This window comes from Panthera leo, chromosome B1 (assembly GCF_018350215.1).
Source record: "Panthera leo isolate Ple1 chromosome B1, P.leo_Ple1_pat1.1, whole genome shotgun sequence".
Taxonomy (NCBI): domain Eukaryota; kingdom Metazoa; phylum Chordata; class Mammalia; order Carnivora; family Felidae; genus Panthera; species Panthera leo.
In genome coordinates, this window is record NC_056682.1 from 65,158,782 (window position 1) to 65,173,602 (window position 14,821).

The following is a 14,821-nucleotide window of genomic DNA, read 5'->3' on the forward strand; positions in this document are numbered from 1 at the left end:
GCAATCACCAAGAGGTGGTAGGGTTTCTGTCACACAGTGGGAGCAGGGAAGAATGTGTGTGACACCTGGTGATCCACTTGGGTGTCTACTGCTACTCACTTGTCCAACTGTACTGATAAATTAAAAAGGCCAGCAACCACAACATGAAAAATTTATGGTAACCAAGGGTTCATGGTCTTCAGGGATGGTCCAGATTATCATACCACCAAACAAGGCAACAAGACCAGCAGTGGTGGTCTGAGGATGAGGGGAATCCATAATGGATAGCTGAGGAAGAAGATGATGAGTATCAGATGGGGTCCCAAGACCAACTACAATAGTAGGGACTGTAGTTTATACTACTAACCTTCTTCTGTGCTTCCCTTAAAAAAAGAGGCTCTCTGGAATCCCGGGCTAACTTCTGCCTCAAATGTCTTTGAGGAAGCCAATACAATCAGTTCAAGGGATGGACTATTGTGAAGACGTATATGTACCACTTCTGAGAGCCCACTTAAAAGAAAGATTTTTTTTCCCCAACACATAAGGTGTGTTAGTCCTTCCAAGTTTGCCTCAGAGAGCTGTGATAATCCAAGAAAGAGCATAATCTTCTTGGGGTGGCCCACCCCCCAGTGACAGATCATGAAAGTGTTATAAAGGCCTGGCCATTTCCCTTACTGTAAGATATCAGCTCATTATAAGTGACACATACTTCAGAATCCCCTTTGGGGTTAGCTGGGGCTTTGTTTCACCAGCACCTGTTTGACTTCTCTCTCTCCCCCGTGTTATTTCCTCCATAACCACCAGGACCATGGAGGCCTTTATAATAGGGTTTCCATTCCCAATGTCTATTTTTCACATTTCTAGTGATATTCCAGTAGGACTTCCTTTTTATAATAGTCATTTCATATGCAAAAGCCTCAAATTGCCACTTAGTGAAAGCCAACTCTCAGAATTTGAGTCCTTCTTTCTTAGGACAAAATTTAAGATACAATCTGTGGCTTTCTACTTAATAGAAAACAAAAATAATAAAATAACACCTTCTTTGGAAAAAAAATTGACCATTCCAAATGATGGAAAATTCCATTATTTTTCCTCTTGAACTCAAGTTATTATTTTTAAAATCAATCAATCAATAAATACAGCTTACCTCTGGTAAGGAATTTGATTCCCCAGGGAAATATATTTCACTTGTAGTAAATTCAAAAAATTATACAAAGGTAACTAGGGTGTAATTACTGTCCTGGGAAATTATAATTCCTAGTTACTTACAATCTCTTTATTATATTTCTGTGTGGCAATGTTGAATGTGCTACTCTTGCATACCTCCTAGAGTTTTTATGAGAGACAATTTTAAGGTAAGTAGACTGCCATTTCAAGTTAGCTTTTGGTTCTGTTTTTTTTAAACTGGTCTTGTAATGACAATAGCATTTCTCAAATGGCTGCAGTTAAGTCTTTACATTTGTTGTTTTTCTTTTCCCTGCAATCATGATAAAGCATCAATATATTTTATATATAAATTAAGTAGTTTCCATAGAATTCTAAATTGATTGATGATTCATTTATTGTTTTTCAACACAATTTACTAGATTCCCACTGGTTGTCAGACCCTTGGCCAAACGTTAGGGATACAGTTGAACAAGATATGGTAATTCCCTTAAGGAAATTAATGCCTAAGAAAACATAGTGTGAATGGTTTCTTAAATGGGCTTTATTCTTTTGCTAACTAAAATCATTTTGAATTCAGTTTGTCAGGGTTATGGGCTGAATTGTGCCTCCCCAAAATGCATATGTTGAAGCTTTAATTCCTAATGTGACTGTGTTTGGACATAGAGCATTTAAAGAGGCAATTAAAGTTAAGCAAGCTCATAAGGCTGGGGTCCTAATCCAGTGGTACTGGTGTTCTTATGAGAGGAAGAAACACCAGTAACACATGCACACAGAGAAAAGGCTATGTGAGGACATGGAGAGAAGGTGGCCATCCATAAGCTAAGGAAAGAGACCTCAGGAGAAACCAAACTTGCCATGCCTTGAACTTGGTCTTCCAGCCTCCAGAACTGTGAGAAAAATTAATTTGTGCTTAAGTGACCCAGTCTGTGGGTTTTGTTAGGAAAACCCTAGTCGACTAATACAGTCAGATATTCCTTGTTGGCAAATTGACTGGGAATTTGCTCTGGTAAAGTGTGATGATATGTGAACACTCTACCGCTAAGAACATTTTACAGCATTGAAATTTTACAGCATCCTCATTTTACAGCATCCTCATTTTACAGCATTGAAACTGAAATCCCAGTCCCCCCAAAATATTTTACTGAAATATTCCTTTTCTCCATCAGTTTCTTCTCCAGGGCAGGTCACAGAGCAGCAGCTGGGAGGGAAACAGGGATGATCTTTCTTCTATTCCTCCTCTACTTGAGCTCATGCCCTTCTTCCTCCTCTTGCTCTGATTCTTCTTTTTTCAAAAAATTATTTTAATGTTTATTTATTTTTGAGAGAGAGACAGAGCATGAGTCGGGGAGGGGCAGAGAGAAGGGGAGACAAAGAATCTGAAGCAGGCTCCAGGCTCTGAGCTCTCAGCACCAAGACCACCACGGGGCTCAAAGTTACGAACAGTGAGATCATGACCTGAGCCGAAGTCAGATGCTTAACTGACTGAGCCACGCAGGCACCCCTGTTATGATTCTTCTGACTCACTCATCCTGGGTTGGGGCCAGACAAGGGGAGGTGTATGAAGGACAAGTGTTGCGTGTCCCTTTCTATGACACCCCACAGTTGAGGCCCTCTTTTCTTGTGCTATAGACAGGAGCACTGCTGGGCTCTTCAGAGAAACTGAGAAACTGCCCTGGGAAACTTTCCATCTCCCTTGTCGTGGACATTGATTGTGTGCTTTCAGTCTTACCTCTGTTAAATTCTCTCATTCCTCTCCAAGCAGGCATGCCTCTTGGACAGGGTTCTTTCAAGAGGACCTGGTCCTTGCGATTCTGTGTAGTATTACTTGACGCAGGCAAACACATATATACTAGACCCTTCCATCTGTGAATACATGGGCCCCTCTGCTCCCTCTGCCATCATCCCTCCTCTCCCTCGTGGGCAACCCCAGCTGGCAACTACTCTCGGAACTTACCAGGTCAGGTGCAACCATTGCGCTTTCTCCTCAGATCTGCCTCCAATCGCTTGGAAAATATTCCAGGTTCTTTCTGCCAAGAACCCTCATGCAGTACCAATAGCAGCACTGAACAGGCCTCCTTGTCTCTGCTGCTCATCAAGCTTCACCTGAAGACTGAGATGTTGGCCAGCTCCTCAGTACACAGAACAACTATCTCTACAAGTGATTCTCTTGCTATTTCCCATACCTTATACGATTTGAAGCAGTAAAGGTGAAGCACTTTCCTCTTCTCCATAAGAAAAGGAAGGAATCAACACCACAGTGTTTCTACTCACATGAATTTCTTTCGAAGAGTCTCTGGAATGAACCTGTAACCTTCTCTGATATAAGCTGGAGATTTCAGGTGGGGACCATTAGTGTAGGAACCATTTTGGCTGTCTCTTGGGAAGACCTGCATGGATACATCCAGCATCTTATGTCAGAATGTGAATGTCCTTAGCCCCTTCCACCACATTGTCTTCAACTTGTATCTCTAAGCTAAAATGACACAATGAAAAGTCCCATCTCATATCCCGCTACAATACAATTTAAAAAACCATCATATATTATTCTAACATAAAATATAGTTATTGTCCCTTTATAAGTATAATAATTGAACTTTGTAGACAACTTGGAAAAAAGAAATGATGAAGGGAAGTAAAACATATACTGGATTTATGATTATTTCTATGAACCAAACCTTTATTTAGAAAAATCAGTGGTTAGAAGTTATCAGGGAAATTTTATACACTTTTCCTTCATGATATAGAACTGTAAATACTTTTAAAGTAGGTGTCTCTTACACTTTGTATTATTATTTTCTTTGCCTCACATCTCAAGAGGTCTCTTATCCTTCTTAGGACAATTGCTTTCCTCTCTTTTCCCTCAGTTCATTTTTAATATGGAACTCAGTATCCCCAAAGCCCTCCTTGTTCCTTCAGGAGGCAGGCACACTTTCAGTTGTGTCTTAAAAGTACCATGTAATCACTATAAACCAAATGGTCAAATTATGTTGTGGACAGACTCTCACATTTTTTTTTTTCTGACAGCAAAGGCCTCTATTGTATAGACCCTGAGTCTCGTTCTGGTAACCTAACTGAACCATTTCTTTGACTTCTCACTTCTGCCTTTATCCTGAAAATGATCCTCATGCAAAAAACGACAAAAAGCAAAACAAACAACAGAAAACTCCTTAAAAAAATCCTACATTTTCTTAAGGAGAGGGAATAGTCCCTGTGCAGATATATTCTCATGAATTTGGCAGAATATAGAGGAGAGAGGCAAGCTATAGAGGCAAACTCTGTTAATTCCTAGTTATAGAAACTTTGGCAAATATCCTAACCGTCAGAGCCCCCTCACTTCTTTGACGTGAAAATGGGGGAAGGTAACGTCTACTTCTCTGGTATTGTGAGAATTAAATCAGAAAATAAATAAAGATCCTAGATCATAGTATGTAATTCACAAACATCTGGTTATTTACTAAAACCCCCAATAAAAATTGGGCTGTTCCTCACCTTATAAGCAGATACAAAGAAGGTGTAACAGATGTGTCTACTTCCTAGTGTCCATTTCTGATTTCTTCTTCCAGACTAGCCATTCCCTAGTTTCCTGTGCTTTGGCCCAGTCCAGGAAGGAAATTTCTTGGCATCTCAGCAACCCAGCTGGGAACTTCAGATCTGCTCCTGAGGCAGTAGGGGTAGATTTGTAAAAGTAGTAAGTATGGAGCCAGAAGCCCTGGAGAAGGAAGTTATTTCTATGAGCCTCCTATATTTCACCTGTGAGTACAACATAGAGGGTACATGAGCATTCAACAATTACATATGTACAATGTATGATTAGTATTAGACACTAGCTTTGTAGTCTCAGTAAATAAATTGACCTCTCTGGGTCTGTCTCTGCACCTATTAAAAAAGGATAGTGAACTTGATGATCTTAAAATTATTTTCTACTATAATATTTTATCATTACCTTAAAGGCTACTTCAAGAATACCTATTTTGATTTATAACTATAAGCAAGTGAATGTAATTAGTGGTTTATTCAGATTATACAGGATTGCCTAGGTATTTTCTATTTTAAAAGATACAAGTGGGGATGTACAGTTTAATTTTTTCACTCATTTGATAGTAGTTATTACTATTGAATTTTTTATGCCTTAGTATAGAGTATATAAGTAAAAAGCTTCAAATACATGTGTCCACAATAATTCAGTAATTAAAATTCAGTAAACACTTCTCTTGAATCTTTATATCTTATCATCCTTAAAAAAAGTCTAAAATACAACAGAATATTAGGCAGAAATTATTTCCAGTTTATCATTTTAGAAATGTGTTTATGATTTACTAGTTTATACGGGGACAATTTTGCCAAAAAAAATAAGAATGCAAGGATGGCAGTGTGGGTATCTCTTCGAGATTCATATTTCAATTCTTTTGGATAAAGACCCAGAAATGGGATTGCTGGATCCTATGGCAGGCCTGCTTTCAATTTCTTGAGGAACTTCCATATTATTTTTCACAGTAGTTACACCATTCTATATTCCCACCAGCAGTGTGTAAGGATTCCTTTTGCTCCACATCCTTGCCAACATTTATCTTTTTCCCCTCCCAGTTTTATCGGGAAATAATTGACCTACATCATGTTTAAGTTTAAGGCACATAGTATGATGGTTTGACTTATATATATTGTGAAATGATTATCACAATATGTTCGGCTAACATCCATCTTCTCATACAGATACAATAAATAATAAAGAAAAAGGAAAACATTTTCCCCTTGTGATGAGAACCTTAGGAGTTACTTTTTTAACAACTTTCCTATACATTAACAGCAGTGTTAGCTGTAGTCATCATATTGGACATTACATCCCATTATATCCCTAGTACTTATTTCTCTTATAACTGGAGGTTTGTACTTTTGATCCTTCAATCCCCTGTTCCCCACTCTCCACTTTGTTGTACCTTGCGCTAATCTCCAGCAAGGGCTTCATCTCCTATTTTGTTTCTTTACCTTCATCTGTATATACCCTTTCCACATTCATCACTTTCATGGTGATACTGTTGGCCTTTTGCCCAGTTTTCAAAATCTCTAGTAATGTTTTGAACATTTTATTCTTTTTTGTATCTCAAGAAAGCTAGATCTCATAGGTTTTCAATTAATACTTGATGAAATGAGTAGGAATCAATTAATCATAAATCAGGGCGTTTAGTGTTTGTAGCTCAATATTCTCCTTCTGTTTGCATAGTCACCAGCAACTAACTGATGGACTAGCTATGAAATGCATCTGTGTAAACCAGGCCTGAGAAGCAAGTACTTTGCTTGTTCACTTTTTTATATATCGTTATAAATTGGGCATAAAGAAAGGAGATTCCTTAAATCTTTTGCATTTCAGTATAGTCTTGCTCTACTCAGTAACACAACAAAAGTTAAACATAGTTATAATATTCCATTCGAAGAGGAGTTAAGTATTCAGATTTGAAATATGACATAATACAGTAGGGGTGAGATGAGGTGACCAATAAAATGTGTTATTAATAATAAAACTCCCCAAATAATCTAGAACATAGAGATTTATTTGTTTAGTCTCCAAAGACTATTGAAATGAAGAGCATTGAAAAATTTACTTCACTAATTCCACTTCCTTAAACTAAATTTTGACATAGCAAAGGGATCTATTTCTTCTTGATATTTAGGTCATGAAATAACTATGAAGCCAGATAGTATGTTGGTTTTGTTAAGACAGATGGCAGAAGAGGAGGTTATCTGAGCAGACTTTTCATAAAGAAATTAAAATTTAATTCTCTGCTGGGGGATTATTACTGTATGGTGGAAAAGTATTTTTTTTTCCTATTTATTCTTGGGTTTTTGTTCATATACAGATCCAGAAGTATGAACAAACACAGCTGTTCACCACATTAACCAGAGACCTATTAGAGTAAGGAACCATTTTCATGCCAAATGTTATATTAGCAGAATGAGAAGTGGTGTGATTAATTGAGTTCCTTGAGCTGGATTAGAGATCGTTTGGATTGTGTGACAAGTTCTACTGGCAACACAGTTTTCATGGAATGCTGTGAGAAATTAATTCCAACAGATACAGTGAGTTAAGGTCTAACAAAATTATTTCAAAGACAAACAATTTTTTGATCAACAGAACCAGATGATGGAGGCAGAGCAGAAAAACTTTTTAAATCAGGAGAAAATAAGAAAGCTTAATTGGGTTAAAAATTACTTCCTTAAGGTCTTTTTTCCTTGTCTTTTATTTTTTCTTACAGCTACCCATCAGTATAGCTTTATTTTTAGTTTTTAGTTACTAGAAAATTTTAAATATTATTAGTGATTTGGGTGTAAGATGTACTTGGTTACAATTATAGGGATGTACTGTTTTTGAAATACTAGCAATTTAGGCTGTGGGGCAATAACATATCACTATGAACTACAGTATCCTGAGAAATTTCAGGAAGACATGAAAGGGAAATTTTTAATTTCCTTATCAACTGAAACACAAAATTAAACACACTCTAGTCCATTTCTAATGGACTATTTTAGAGCACTTTCTTCTTGAGGATTTAAAACTCTCATTTCTGTATCTGGCCATGAAGCTATTCCTTCTGTCCTCAAAATATGGGAGAAAGTAGTATTAAGAATGCTCCTGGGGCACCTGGCTGGCTCAGTTGGAAGAACACAAAACTCTTGATCTCTAGGTTGTGACTTTGAGACTCACACTGGGTGTGGAGATTACTTAAATAAGTAAATAACTTTTAAAAATATTAAAAAAATTGAAAAAGGAGAATGTTCCTCATATGACCATTTTTTCACTTGGATAGGTTTTCAAATTTTAATATGTCACTGCAATGTAATTATTTGAAGCATAATAGCTGGTATAAAGGAGGTAATTTGCATCTATTATTTACATCTATCACTTTATATATTATACAATATATACATACACAATAATCTATAAAGAGGGTATTTTTAATGTATATATATTTTGAATATATACTGTTAATATATATATTGTTTCAAATATATATTTTTAATATATACTTATACAAACAATAAAGAAAGCATCTTTTTTTTTAAATTTTAAAATTTTTAAATGTTTTTTAGGGAGGGAGAGAGAGAGTGTGAGTGGAGGAGAGGGGCAGAGGGAGAGAAAGAGAGAATACCAAGCAGGTTCCATGCTCTGTGTGGAGCCAGATGCAGGGTTTGATACCACGGCCTTGGGATCCTGACCTGAGCTAAAATCAATTAGATGCTCAACCAAGTGAGCCACCCAGGCACCCCAAGAGAGCATCCTTGTGAGAATGCATTGAAGTTGGGCAGTTATTTCAATGTCCTTTCTCTTTTTTTTTATCACTGTGGAATTTTCAAAATAAGTGAATCTCATAGTAAAGATAAATTGTGTCAGTTTGCTAAGCATATGTATTTCTAAGGACATGTGGATTTAAAGGTTTTTTTTTTTAATCTTAAATTCTCTCAATCTTTTGATCATTCTGAATCATCACTCAGATATTAATTTATAACCCTTTAACTTAAAAACAAATTAAGGAAGACCAAAATTCATGTTACCTTGCAGCTGTTTTCAAGGAAAACTTTCAGGGAAACACTTGTACTCAAATACAAAAAGCAATAAAAATGATCAACATGATGTAGTGTTTAGTATGGATGAGGAAGTATGACCCACGAAAATGATCTTACATACTCTTCATAAGTCTTTGAGGTAGGCACTTCTTATTCTACATTGAGGAAATTGAATCTTAGGGACTCAAAATAGCCAGTCATTCACTGAAGATTTAAACCTAGGTTTGTTCAGCTCCATGGATTGTGCTCAATCACTCAGATACGACCTCAGAAATGAAAGGTGCAGTCCTTTAAAGGAAATCCTTTAAGGAAAATCCTTAAGATTTTTCATCTGCCACAGCCAAAATTAATTTTTTCAATTCACAGCTTTCGAAGTTACAATTCTTTAACTTTTTACCTTCCTTATTTGGTTCAGGATGTGATTTCAAACTTATTTGTTGCATATTTTAAAATAAGAGTATGTAACATACTGAAAGGAGAAAAGAAAAATGTATTTATTTTAATTTATCCATGAATTTTTCCTCTTTCCTCTGGTTCTATTTCCATCTCTGTCATGGGAAAATGATTCAGCCTCTCTTGGCCTTGGTGTTGACAGTCACAATGTGGAATCCTGGGAAATAAATATCTATATTTCTCTCTAACTCTACAATGTTTTTTGTAGCAGTGTACTATTGTTATTGAAAAATTGAACAGGAGATTAATATGTAAACAGTATATTTAGGTTGATATAACTATATTTGTGTATATATTATATATATATATTATGTAATATATATATATTATATATATATAGTTTCTTGACTGTGGGGAATCATATGGCTGAGATTTGTAAAAACATGTTATTTGCAGTTTTCCTCTTAGAGCCAAAGATAATTCTTGGGTGCACTGAAGGCTGTATAAGAATTTCCAGGCCTTGAGGGGCGCCTGGGTGGCTCAGTCGGTTAAGCGTCCGACTTCGGCTCAGGTCACGATCTTGTGGTCCGTGAGCTCGAGCCCCGCGTCGGGCTCTGGGCTGATGGCTCCAGAGCCTGGAGCCTGCTTCCGATTCTGTGTCTCCCTCTCTCTCTGACCCTCTCCCGTTCATGCTCTGTCTCTCTCTGTCTCAAAAATAAATAAACTTAAAAAAAAAAATTGAAAAAAAAAAAAAAAGAATTTCAAGGCCTTGAGTTCAGATAAAATTAATGGCTGTACTTTAGTACCTGGCAAAGTTTATTACCAATAGCTAATGTTTAGGTCAAACTCATGGAATTTGAAAGTTTTAGGTTTAAACTCTTGGTTCTGCCTCTTACTAGCTGTGTGACTTTCCATAAGTTATCAAACTTCTCTAATCCATTACTCATCTGTAAAACTGTATAACAATATTTGCTGTGGGAGTGTGGTTTTTTTTTTAATATAAATGTTTATTTATTTGTTTTGAGAGAGAAAGAGAGCATGAGTGGGGTAGGAGAATAGAGAGGGGGAGAGAGAGAATCCCAAACAGGCTCTGAGCTCAGCAAGGAGCCTAACACAGGGCTTGATCTCACCACCTTGAGATCATGACCTGGAGATCATGACCTGAGCTGAAATCAGCAGCCTGAGGCTCAACCTACTGTGCCACCCAGGTACCCTGATGTAGTGTGTTTTAATCATTAAATGAGATAATACAAGAAAATCACTTGACACTGTCCCTAAAATATTGTGAGCGCTCACTGCAAAATTTCTCCTGCAGTTACACACATTAACTCCTTTATCTTTTGTCTGTCTCTCCTTACTCTTATTATTCATACACCCTGTAAACCTTCCTGCCTTTAAAAATAAGCTCCCTCTATGGACACCTGGATGGCTCAGTCGGTTAAGTGTCAGACTTCAGCTCAGGTCATGATTTCACGGCTCGTGGGTTTGAGCCCCATGTTGGGCTCTGTGCTGACAGCTCAGAGACTGGAACCTGCTTCCCATTCTATGTATACCTCTCTCTCTGCCCTTCTTCCATTTGTGCTCTCTCTGTCTCAAAAAAAGCAAACATTAAAAAAATTTAAAAATAAGCTCCCTCTGGCCCCTACCTTTACCTCTGATGCTGGCAGGCTGGGTCCCAGGACCCAGAGGAGTCCCCACAGGACCAGCCAAGAGGTCCCTGGCTGCATGCATGATAGAAATCAAATACAAACTAGCAGGAAGTGAAAACGGACTCTACTGCAGGCATATGGAGAGTGCAGGTACAGGCAGAGTGTCTGGGAGACTTGGAAAGGAAAGGAGGGGCTCTCATCTTTGCTTGGGGTCTAAGGTTTTTCTCATTTTTCTCGAGGACTGTGGTCTGGTGCATGTGTTCTTTCAGGCATCTAGGAACCGGTTAGAACAAAGATGAGGGCCCAGGTGTTACTCCTTTGAGCTATGGGGTCTTGGCATCGAGATGTCTATCACTGGTGGTCTGGAATATGCATATCACCTTAGATGTTATCTAAGATGTTATCTTAGATGTTATCACATATCCTTCCTTAGATGTTATCTATTCTAAAGAAATCATGAACTCCCTGTCCTGTACAAGGAGCACATACACTATCTGCATTCTGACGCATCTGTAAAGTGAGGGACGCAGGTCCTAGCAAGAATAGAAGCAGGAAAAGGAGCAAAAGGCAGGTTTTTATGGAGTCCTTCAACTTTCCTCTCACATCTTACACCCCTTTCCATCCCTTATTCTGCAGTCTCTTACAGTAACGCTCATCATCAGTGTTGCTTAAAACACTCTTTCCTCTTTTTTTTTTTTTAATTCTCTTTAACAGATGTTTTGATGAGGATTTCACCCTCATTTCTCTTCTGAAACACTCATGCTAAGGTTACTAATGACTTATTTGACGAAAACAATGACCAATTTTGAGTCTTCATTTTGCTTGGCTTACAAGCCATAATTAACAAAATGTATTATTTTCTTCTATGAAAATTCCTTAAAAAAAAAAAAAAAGAAAATTCTTTTTTACTTGGTTTTTCTCCTACCTCACCAGCAGGTCCTTTCAGTCACCTTTCTGAATGTTGTATTTGGTCCTCTATCTACCTTGTGGTCTTGTGACTTCAGGAGAATTAATATGCTGACTTCTTCCATATTATCATCTCATTTCCTGACCTTTCTCTCTGTCTCTGTTTTCTGTCATCCCTTTTTCTATTCCTGTGTGTGTGTGTATTTCTCTGTTTTCTCTCACATCACATGTCTAGCTTTTTAGCATATCTTGTTGTTTGTACTTCAAATGTATTTTCAGAACTTGCCCACTTCTCACCACTTCAGATGCTACCAAGACATTGTCTCTTACGGGACTCCTGAAATAGCTCTCTGCTTGTTTTCTCTGTTAATGGTCAAGGCAATGAAAGAATGAATAATAAGTAGCCTCTATCATTGCTATGCTTTTATATAATAACATCTAATCCTAAAGAGGGTACAGTTGCTACTATATTGTGAAAACCCATCCTCTGCACTTCTTGTGCAGTTCTTCCTAGTTGGAAATGACACTGATTTATTCATTGAATCAACAAATCCTTATCGAGTGCTTACTATTATTCAGTAGTATCTCTACTAGGGAATGAAAAGCTGAATAATTCACATTCACTCTTCTCTGGGAGATTGTCCACTAGTAGACGGTATGGGGATGGTTTGAGTACTCACAAAACATGAGACGAGTGCTTCTGATTTTTTTTTTTTTTTTTTGAGTGTCAATGAATGTGACTAAGACCAAAAGCTGCTGTGTAAGAAATACTGCACCTTGGATTATACATTATAACCTTTCGACACTGGTAATTCCACTTCAAGTCTTCAACAACATGTGAGGAATACGGAAACAGTACGACATTGTCAGCTTAGATACGAGAGCGCAATGTTGGATAGGATATTTGTTCATTTTGTATTGGGTCATCTCCTGCAAGCAGAACACAGTCCCTAGGCTATGGAACAAAGCCTCGATCCAAAATCAGACCATTTGCACAGAGAGTTGGTCATCAGCAGACAATGTTGGCAGCCAGTCAGGGACGGACTGCTAGTTCAATATCTTGCCCCTGAGGCAAATTGATATTAACAGGAAGTAATACTTTTGGAGGCAGCAATTTCAAGCTCTGCAGGCAATGCCATGTTTCTTTTTAAGTGTTATTTATGTTCTGGAATGTAATTCAGAGGAAATTATTGTGCCATTTTAGATGCCACAACTTTGGTTTTCTTCATTTATAAGCACTTCACTTTTTATTGTATGAGGACTTCTCATTTTGTTAGTCTGTTCTTCGAGGTGTTCTGATGTGATATTTGGTGGTGGTGGTTTCTACTGCTGTGCACTCATAATTAGGATCATAAACAGCAGGTGAAGTAGAGCTTTGTGAACTGTCAGATTGGGTATCTTAAGAAAGTGGCAATTATTTCATTGAACACAAGCAATTGGTCTCTGTACCCTAGACATGACTCACTTTATTCCCATTCCTGAGATGTTACATTGTTAAGTGTGTTCAAAACAAATTTTTATTGGAAAACTGATTGACAGTTTAAGATATGTAATCTATTAAAACATTTTTTTACTGTTTATTTTATTTTATTTTATTTTATTTTATTTTATTTTATTTTTATTTTTGAGACAGAGACAGAGCATGAATAGGGGAGGGGCAGAGAGAGAGAAGGAGACACAGAATCTGAAACAGACTCCAGGCTCTGAGCTGTCAGCACAGAGCCAGACGCGGGGCCTGAACCCATGAACTGTGAGATCATGACCTGAGCCGAAGTCAGACGCTTAACCAACTGAGCCACCCAGGCGCTCCTTAAGATATGTAATCCAAAAGTTAATAGTATATTTAGTCACATGTCAACTCAATTATTTTAACTTCTGAGGATAGTGTAGTGGACACCTAATGGTTTTCTGCTCATTCTCCATTCCCTTAGTTCATAAATTTATTGCCATTGTCGTTTCAATCATATGATTGTATGTATCTGTGCATACAGTGATTAGTTCTAGAAGGCAGACCTGACCTAGGTTGACTCCATTATGATATTCTACTCCATGACTACTATTATTTGCCCAAAGATGGGCAATTTATCCAATTTAACACTTCCTGTGGATTTTTAGAATTAACACTAGACAACAAGCATATCAGTTCTTTTTCAGAAGTGAAGATTAGAAATATTAATAAGATCTTTGGTATTCTTGCTTTTAAGTCAGTAGAAGAAACAAGATTGATTGAATGAAGTGGATGCATGCAGAGAATCAAGGGCAAGAAGAGGAGGGTGTGGATCTTGGCAATTTTCAAGTCTTTGATCCCATTATCCCATTTACCACTGCCCTTGACAAAAGTTGGTTATATGAGCCAGTAAATCCTTTGTATGAAACTGAATTAGTTCAGGTGGATTTCTGTCATTGTTATTAAACTATGTCTGATAAGTATGGCAAAGATAATTCTTTCTTATATTTGCATTCTTTCTCTACAAGCAGAGTGACATAATCCTGTGCTCCTCAGTGTTGACCCCAAATACCTTTTATTCATTTTTTTGAAAACTTGTCACATGATTTTCCTATTTTAAATAGATCAAATAATAACCTCTTCATCTAGTCTGAATTGTGCCAAATTAATCATACTCTAAACGTGTGGGTAAATAAAATCAGACACTTTAGATGTCAGGCACATTTTCATTGGTGAATTTAAGAAAATAACTTCAAGTAGAGGTGGAAACGTGATCTATCTAAATGCTCAATGTTCTACAGAAGTTATTAATTAGACTGAAACCATTTATAAATGAAGTGATTGTTAACAACAAAAAAAGAAGGCTACCATAAAGCAATTTTTTAGGTAGTACATCTGTGCTGTCGTTAGTACTAGATATCTGATATCATTTGTTTTGCTAATATGCACATAGAACTAAAGAGAGGTGCTTTTCTAAATCTGAACTTTGTTAAATACTATTGAAATATTAATCTCCATCAAAGATAAATATAGCCAGGGTTCCTCAGAGAAACAGAACCTATATATGTAGAGGGAGCCCTTGTCAACCTGTCACCCATATGCATCGTCTTAAACCATACTTAATCTCCAAATAAAGATAATAACAAGGCCATAATTTCACCTAACATGATACAATTATCACATGTACAACTGAAAATGCACTAATCCTCCCCAGAAGAGTAGG